This window comes from Dendrobates tinctorius, unplaced genomic scaffold (genome assembly GCF_039654945.1).
Source record: "Dendrobates tinctorius isolate UK_male_01 unplaced genomic scaffold, ASM3965494v1 ptg000044l, whole genome shotgun sequence".
Taxonomy (NCBI): domain Eukaryota; kingdom Metazoa; phylum Chordata; class Amphibia; order Anura; family Dendrobatidae; genus Dendrobates; species Dendrobates tinctorius.
Genome location: NW_027361712.1, coordinates 4,061,961 through 4,071,478, shown reverse-complemented (window position 1 = coordinate 4,071,478; position 9,518 = coordinate 4,061,961).

The window sequence follows — 9,518 nt, the reverse complement described above, 5'->3', positions numbered from 1 at the left end:
GTGTGGTAAAGATCAATTTTTTCATATACAACTCATCCACCACAATTGCAAATGCATAAACAAATGCTTACAAAATCAAGCTACAGTATCTTGTAAGATGTTTACAATCCTATTTTACTAGATGTGTTTCCAAAAATTAGTGTTCAACTTCTCTGTAGTGTCAGAAGAATAAAAATTATGTTTGACATGGTGTACATTGCAATCAGCGCACCAACATTGTAAATCACACAGACTTGCTGAGTTCCATAATTACATAGGTTGACCCAGGTCTATCAAGTTCTCAGTAAGGACTCATTCAGATGATCGATCCTTGAATATGAGTGTTATCCGTGTTTTTCACAAATAGCACTCGTGCCCATTATATTCTATGGAACCATTCACAGATTTGCTTCAGGATCAAGTCATCTATTCTTAAATAAGTAGTGCTGTCCTTAATTGCAATGCTTTAAGATTTGGTAGTTTGTTTGTTAGGTAGCTTGGTTAGTTCAAATTAGCAAATCAAGAAAAAATTTTAGTATTTTTTTCAGGGAACTTTGATTCTTAGATTTTATTCTCTGCAAATTTAATATTCTTTATACTCTGGGATTTCTCCAGACCCCAAGGTATAATAAATGTAATGTGAAAAAAAATTAAGAAAATTGTTACATTCACTCTCACCTCCACTCATCTCTAGCCCCTATACTACTCACCTCCCTCCCTTTGGTCCTTGCAACTTCAGATTCCCTACTGCTTGCTTTGGAATATTTTGTTCTCTCATACTGTGCTGGATTTCCAGATTTCATGGTACCCATGAAGGTTCTGCAAAAGCGCGTTAAAGATATCTGGTTTCATGGTGTGCACCACAACTTCTAGCATGCCTGTGCAGAACCCATCCGCGCAGCATGACATCTGGAAGTCCACCACACTATGGGAGACCCAAAGCTTCCATTATGAACAGCGAGGGATTACAAGATGTTATGAGGATCAGACAGGTGGTGGTGAGTAGTGGAAGGGCCACAGAGGTGAGTGGGGCATGAATATAACAATTTTTTTTATTTTGCTAACATTTTATAAAATGACTTGGGGTTCCCCTGTATTTTTGATAACCAGCCAGGTAAAACTGACAGCTGAGGGCTGCAACCCTCAGCTGTCAGCATTAGCAAGGCTGGTTATCAAGAATAGAGTGGTCCCCAAACTGTATTTTTAATTATTGAAATAAATAATAAAACACGGTGTGGAGTCACCCCCATTTTTCACAACCAGACAAACTAAAGGAGACAGCTGGGAGCTGATATTCTCAGGTTAATATGCAATCATTGTATTGGCCCCTCCCAGCTTAAAAATAACTTGCAGCTGCCCCAGAAAAGGCACATCTATTAGATGCACCAATTCTGGCACTTTGGCCTTCTCTTCCCACTTCTCAGTGTCAGACATATGAAGGCCCGCATAGAGTTTGCTAAAAAATCACATGAAGGACTCCCAGACTATGAGAAATAAGATTCCCTAGTCTCATGAGATGAAGACAGAACTTTTTGGTGATAAATCTAAGCAGCATGTGTGGAGAAATCCAGGCACTGCTCATCACCTACCCAATACAATCCTAACAGTGAAACATGGTGGTTGCAGCATCATGCTATGGGGTTGCTTTTCAGCTGCAGGGCAGGATGACTGGTTGCAATTGAAGATAAATTAAATGCAGCCAAGTACAGGGATATCCTGGATGAAAACCTCTTCCAGAGTGCTCTGGACCTCAGACTTGACTGGAGGTTCACCTTCCAACAAGACAATGACCCTAAGCACACAGCTAAAATAACAAAGGGGTAGCTTCAGAACAACTCTGTGACTATTCTTGACTAGCCCAGCCAGAGCCCTGACCTAAACCCAATTGAGCATTTCTGGAGAGATCTATAAATGGCTGTCCACCAACTTTCACCATCTAACCTGACGTAACTGAAGAGGATCTGCAAGGAAAATGGCAGCGATCCCCAAATCCAGGTGTGAAAAACTTGATGCATCATTCCCAAGAAGACTCATGGCTGTACTAGCTCAAAAGTGTGCTTCTACTCAATACTGAGCAAAGTGTCTGAATACTTATGAACATGTGTTGTTAGGGTTGTGGATCGCACAAAATATAAAATATAAGGAAGTGCGATCGCAACCCGGGGTCCACCATGCAGAGATGGAAAACTGCTGCTCAGTAATGGCGGAGCACTAACTGAACACCGGCAGGGTAACCACTGACCTGGTGCGTACAACAAACTCTGTTACCTCGCAGAGCCAAAGAAATAAACTCCGGAGCCTTTTAACTTCACAGGACCCGGCAGAGGGAGCGCTGCTAAACGGTCACAGGACTCTGCCCTAGAAACAAAGGATAGAGTCCCTCTAGACCATCAGTGCTCAGCGCCACGACTACATTGCCAGCAAGGGATTTGATTGCAGACAAGCATGCAAGTGTGCACAGTGCCGCTCAGGCAGACGCCACTAATCGCCCAGTGTTGGGCCAGATAAGTGCACAGGTTTGCGCACGACGCTGCACAGATATTGACTGTCAATTGCCCCAATAAGATAGTGCCCTGCAGTGGGTGACACCATCAGACGCTAGTGTGTGCAGAGTGCTGGTGCACAGTGGCGCATAGACAATGCACCACTAGGCGCTGACTATAAACCCTAAACCCTACAAACATGCGTATGCAAGGAAGGGGTGTTATAATGAGTCAGTCACCAGTTTCATGCATCCATCATCATTCACACAAATAGCATAAAAAGTCTATACTAGCGCATGGCCGAGCGGCCATGCGAACCTTTTATAGCAGCGTCCTTCCGGGACCTTCCTGATGGTCCAATCTGAGCTGCTTGAGGACGTGAGCATGTGACCTCCAACCTCCAATGAGAGGTCGTCCCACAGGTATGCTCAGAAGGCTGCAAAAAGGACTTAGCCTCTGGAGCTGCTCGCTGCTGGCTAGTGCGGTTTGCTAAAACTGAACCAGAGGTGGCAGCAACAACCAGCCTGACAGCACTAGTTTGAGCAAGACGCCGGAAACGGCGCATTTGCTGAGCAGCCTCCTCTGCGGTTGGGACTGAATGGGAGACCACAGAAGGCAAGGCTCGGGATTCCTCCTGTGCAGAGGCAGGAACCCGACGCCTAACAATGTGATATTTCAGTTTTTCTTTTTTAACAAATTTGCAAAAATATCTACATTTCTGTTATTTTCAATAAAGATGGGGTGCAGAGTGTACGTTAATGAAATGAATGAAAAAATGAAGTTTTTGGAATTTACCAATTGACAAATGAAACAAAGAGTGAAAAATTTAAAGGGGTCTGAATAATTTCTGAACCCACTGTATATAGAAGTGCTTCTCTCTAAATTAGAATATCATCAAAAAGTATATTTATTTCAGATCTTCAATACAAAAAGTGATACTCATATATTATATAGAGTCATTTCAATTAGAATGATCTATTTCAAGTGTTTATTTCTGTTAATGTTGATGATTATGGCTTACAGCCAATGAAAACCCAAAAGTCATTATCAGTAAATTAGAATAATTAACAAAAAACCTTCAAAGGATTCCTAAGCGTTTAAAAAGGTCCCTTAGTCTGTTTCCATAGGCTCCTCAATCATTGGAAAGACTGTTGACTTGATAGATGTCCAGAAGGCAGTCATTGACACACTCCAGAAGGAGGGTAAGCCACAAAAGGTCATTACTTAATAAGCTGGCTGTTCAGTGTACTGCATCCAAGCATATTAAATTAAATGAAAATTCCCTCCACACCTATGGGAGTGGAGTTGCATGCATATTCATCATTACCTTAATGAGCAGTGCCATGGGATCGCTCAGCACAGGAGGAGCTGTCAGATTCCGGGACCAACAAGATGCTGCAAGGGCATTGGGACTAATGAGATGCTGCAAAGGCACGCTGGAGGGTGAGTAGGATGTCTTCTGGAAGCCGCCGGCTGTGGGTGTCACTGTGTGTGCTATAAGAGAAATTAATATTAATTTCTCTTTAGCAGCGACACAGGCTTTAGCCACAGTTGCCGGCTCCTGCCCCTGTGACCCGGTGGTCAGCCGCTCCCCCTCCCCTGCCGGCTTTCTGGTTTAATTGATCCGTGTATAAGCCGAGATGGGAATTTTCAGAACAAAAAAAGTGCTCAAAAACTCGGCTTATACACGAGTATACTGTATACGTTACATAGCAAATATTGCATAGTCCAGATGTTACATAGGAAGACACCTATATTGCATACTTGGATTCATAGACAATTATTCAATGCACATTTTTCCAGTTGTTGAAATTATGTCATGTTATGTATTAAAAAGAAATTTTGTTTTAAACTTTTTTCTGTAATTACATATAGCAGACTAATTTTTACACTAAGCTTGACATGAAAAGCAAGAGAACATTAACTTTTTATGATCCCAGTGAGTGCTAGAATCAGATTAGGTGATGTTCTTTATTCCCTATAGCCATAATTAGCATGAGGCAATAACATGTACAGTACTTTATACAATTAACTTTTGCAGTATTATAAGTTGATAGGCTGCTATTCAAGAAATACTGCTCATATTTGCCAAATTGAGTTAGTTCCTGCTAGTATCTGCACTTTAAAGTAGGATCACAATTCCTTTTATTTCCTCCTGCAGTGTCTTACAAAATACCCCCTGTAGCATTCATGACCTGATCTGAAAGCTTTTTAGTGTACTACTACAATTATAAGTTAATTACTTATTAGGTTTATATTAGCATATTTTAACTAAATAAGCACTATTTTTAAACACAAAATACTAGATAATATATTATACACAGACATGACCAACCAGATATTAAACAATATGCAATATAATAACTTCTTGATAAAGCTTAATAAATATACCCTAATACTATGTATATGAAGATAGTTGAGCTATGCTATATGCATGTCACTAAGACTAAGGCCTCCTTCACACATCCTGGTGATTTTGGCAATGGTAAAACCAGTACTGGTGAGATCCGTGGTCCGTGTGTACGTATGCGTGTAACTTGCGTGATGTCTGTCCCCTTGTGTCCACGTGCTGTCAGTATGAGATGATTGGAATTAAATACAGTATAGAAATTAAAGAGTGTTATGTATTAGATAGATATTAGATAGATAGATAAATAGATATGGGATAGATAGATAGATGGATAGATAGATATTAGATAGCTAGATAGATAGAAAAAGCTAAAGCAGCAGTGAAATAGGAAAGGGTTCAAACCCAAAAACTTCAATCAAGTCCACACTGAATGTATTTTCAAACATGGTAGCATCCCATGCCCCTAGTCAAAAAGGAACTGAAGGAGGAACTGAAAAGTTACAGTAACTACATGGCTTAATAAAGGTTCAACTTTTTTCTTGATTTGAACCATGAAGTGCTGTCATTTTTATATATTATACTGTAGATTGATATAGATAGATACAGTAGATAGACACACCTTGTTATGGTGTGTTATTTCAGGCACTAATTACCACCATTGTATATGTACATTCAATATAACAGAAATGCAGTCCTAATTTTTTATATTCAATGAGTTCATATATCTTAGCATTTTCAAACTGCTGCTGTATCATTTAGTTTGTTTATTATGCAGTAATGAGAGATTTCACTTACAGTATTTACAGCTCAGAGGTGCTGGTCAGTTTGTTTTTGTGTAGCATACTGCTGGGGGTGGTGATTGCCTTCATTTTTGGCAGAGCACTCCTAATATCAGCCTAAAGCTGTATTAAATTAGTGTTGGATCCTACTTGTCCTTTAAATTTGGAGGCTTTTAGCACACGGAAGGCATGCTTGATAAATGTTAGGTTTAGGGTACCATAGAAGAAAGGTCATCTTGTCATGGCTGATGGACAGGCATGAATTAGTCAATATGTGAGCTAAATACATTGATTTTCGAACTATATTCTATATAGCAGTAATGCAAACTAAATTTCATAGATTCGTGCATACATCTTAACAAAATATCTTTTGTCTTTAGATAGATGGATGTTAGATAGATAGTAGTGATTATCAAGCGCTGAAATAATTTAATAGAGTTGGTTGGACTCTCAGATGGACTCGACTCGAGTACCGAGTATGATGGAAGTCAATGGGAAACTCAAAAAAACTCTAAGACTATGTGCACACGATGGGGATTTGTTGCGTTTCCGCAGCATTTTTTTTCATGCGGAAATGCTCCAAAAAGGCAAGTGATTACTTAAGCAAGGTTAATCAATGGCATTCCTGAATTGTTGTGTACATGCTGCGGATATTTCCGTTCTTATTTGCAGCATTTTATTTAATGCAGCATGTCAATTCTTTTTGCGATCTGCAGTGTTTCTGCAGCCATTGACTTCCATTGAGTAAGTCAAATCGGCAGAAAAACCGCATAAAAACATTTGTGGATTAGTTGCAGATGTGCTGCCAAAAACACTGCAGAAAAGGAAATGATGTCAGAAGGAGGAAGAGTGTGTGGGCGGAGAATATGAGCGTGTCTGTCTGCGAGTGTCTGTGTGTGTGCGGGTGTCTGTGAGTGTGTGCTGCGTGTGTAGGCAGGTGGCTGTGTGCGTTAACGCTACCACCAGTACTGTCGGTCACATCACTGTGGGACCATGCTGTCACATGTCAGCGTGACCCCGCAGCTGTGACTGTCACTGGCGGTAACGCTACCACCAATACTGTTCGTCACAGCATTACGGAATCAATCTGGCAGATGTCAGTGTGATCCTGCAGCTGACTGTGATCCGCTGCGGTGACCTGCAGTAAAAAAGCAAAGCAGAGGTGGGCTGATTAGACTACTGCTCCCATCGGGCTATGTCTGCTTTCACTAATAATAGTGACAGCAGGTTCCGCTGATGGGAGAGTAGCATCATCTTCTGGCACCTGTGCTCACAGTTAAAAAGAAAAGTAAACTTAGATACATATTCGCCCTCGTCTCCTAGAAATAATGTAAAATAATAAACCAACATATACTCCCTGTCCAACAAAGTCCAGGTAATCAAGATTGACCCAAGGCGATCTAACATGTAGAACAGTCACATCTGGAGATGTGACCACTCTACCCAGCCTCCGGCGATACACTGACAGGAGGTAATCCCTCCCACAGTGCGTCACTGAGCTGCCATGAGAGTTCATCAGAGTACATCAGCTGATCAGCTCCAGTGCTCTCACTTATGGCACCGCTGCATTGGAAAGTTTTCACACAGCTGTAGAGCAGTAAGTGAGAGCACCGGAGCTGATGAACTCCGGTGAACTCTCACGGCAGTGCAGAGATACACTGAGAGGAGGTAATCCCACCCGTAGTGTATCGCCGGAGGACGGGTAGAGCAGTCAAATCTCCCAATGTGACTGTTCTACGAGTGAGATCATCATGGGACATCAAGGTAAATGGACCTTTTCAGACAGGGAGTATTATATGTTGGTTTATTATTTTATTTTTGTTGCAGGAGATGAGGGAGTCGGGGAATAAGCATTCAATAAAGGGGTCTGTGTGATTATTTCAAATAAAGGACTTTATTCTGGCTGTGTGTTTGTTTACCATATAACTATAGGATTAGTAATAGACGCCTCTCCATTACTAACCTGTGGGCTTGATGTCACCTGACAAAACAAAGGTTGACATCAACCCCACAATTATGAACTCCACTTGCCACCGCTACAGGGCAAGTGGGAAAAGCAAGGCTAAGGCTGGTTTCACATTTGCGTTTTTTTTCGCGGTAATTTAGCGCTAAATAGCGCATGCGTTTTTTTTTCCTATACTTTGCATGGGATGCGCTTATGTGCGCATACACATGCGTTTGTATGCGTTTTACCGCGCATGCGTTTTTTTGCGGTATGCGCTCGGGCGCACAAAATGCAACCTGTTGCATTTTTTGTGCATCCGATTTGCCTCAAAAAAACGCATGCGCGCGCAATGCATTTTTTTACAGCAAGACACCCAATATAAGTCTATGGGTGCGCATATGTGCGCATTGGCATGCTTATGTATGCGTTTTTTTGCACATGTGTTTTTTTTTGTTAACCATGGAATTTAGGGGTTTGGGTTAGAGTTAGGGTTAGTTAAGGGGGTTTAGGGTTAGGGTTAGGGTCAGGGTCAGGGTTAGGGTTGGGGTTAGGGTCAGGGTTAGTTAGGGTTTAGGGTTTGGGTTAGGGTTAAGTATGGTTTGGTTAAGGGTTAGGGTCAGGGTTAGGGTTAGGGTTAGGGTCAGGGTTAGGGTTAAGTATGGTTTCGTTAAGGGTTAGGGTCAGGGTTAGGGTTAGGGTTAGGGTTAGGGTCAGGGTTAGGGTTAAGTATGGTTTGGTTAAGGGTTAGGGTCAGGGTTAGGGTTAGGGTTAGGGTTAAGGTTAGTTAGGGTTTGGGTTAGGGTTAAGTATGGTTTGGTTAAGGGTTAGGGTCAGGGTTAGGGTTAGGGTTAGGGTCAGGGTTAGGGTTAGGGTTAGGGTTAGGGTTAGGGTCAGGGTTAGGGTTAGGGTTAGTTAGGGTTTAGGGTTTGGGTTAGGGTTAAGTATGGTTTGGTTAAGGGTTAGGGTCAGGGTTAGGGTTAGGGTTAGGGTCAGGGTTAGGGTTAGGGTTAGGGTCAGGGTTAGGGTTAGTAAAGTCATGGTTTGGGTTAGTGTGAGGGGCCACCTAATGTTGGAAAAAAACGCAAACGCGATAAAAACGCACTAAAAACGCATACAAATGCATAAAAACGCTGCGTTTTTTTCATGCATGCTCATAAAAATGCTTGAAAAAAACGCAGTAGTTGTATGCTTTTGTATGCGTTTTTTCAATGCGTTTTTTTGCGGGAAAAACGCGCTGCAAAAAAAAGCAAGTGTGAAACTAGCCTAAGTACCAGAATTGGTGCATCTGCCTAGCCTTTGCTGGTTCAATTTTATTGGGGGACCCCGTGTCAATTTTTATCTGGGGTTCCCCTTTAAAGTTGCCAGTAAAGGCTTAACAAACATCTGTTAGCTGATATTAATAGCCTAGGAACCTTTATGGCTATTGGCTCCTTCCCAGAATATTAACATCAGCCCTCAGCCAGTCCTCTGCTGGTGATGAAAATTACGCTGGAGTCAACACAATTTTTTAAAAAACAATTTGAAAAATAAACAGATGTTGCAGATTTCATGTGTTTTGTGTCTTTATTTACCTCTCTAAGTACCGTTTTATTAATGAGGGTATCTGGCTGACACCTGTTCATTACTAAACCTTGGACTTGGTATTACATATATAAATATATATATATATATATATATATATATATATATATATATATATATATTGTAAGGTAGCGCTGTCGTTCAAGGTTGGGGACACTCGCTTGGCAGCCAAATAATCAGATTCGGCACGGGTTTTCCATAAAACAATAACAGTCCATGCAGTTTATTCAGGCATCATAAACCATGACCAGCAACATAAAGTTCATATAAACAGCATAGTGTCCATGACAGAGCTCCACTCTGCTAAGCCTGTACTCACACAGGTTATGCAATGTCCATTGCGCAGGCTTTCTAGCCTCACAGTTCTCACCCCATCAGGGTTACCTCATGGCTGCTTCAGC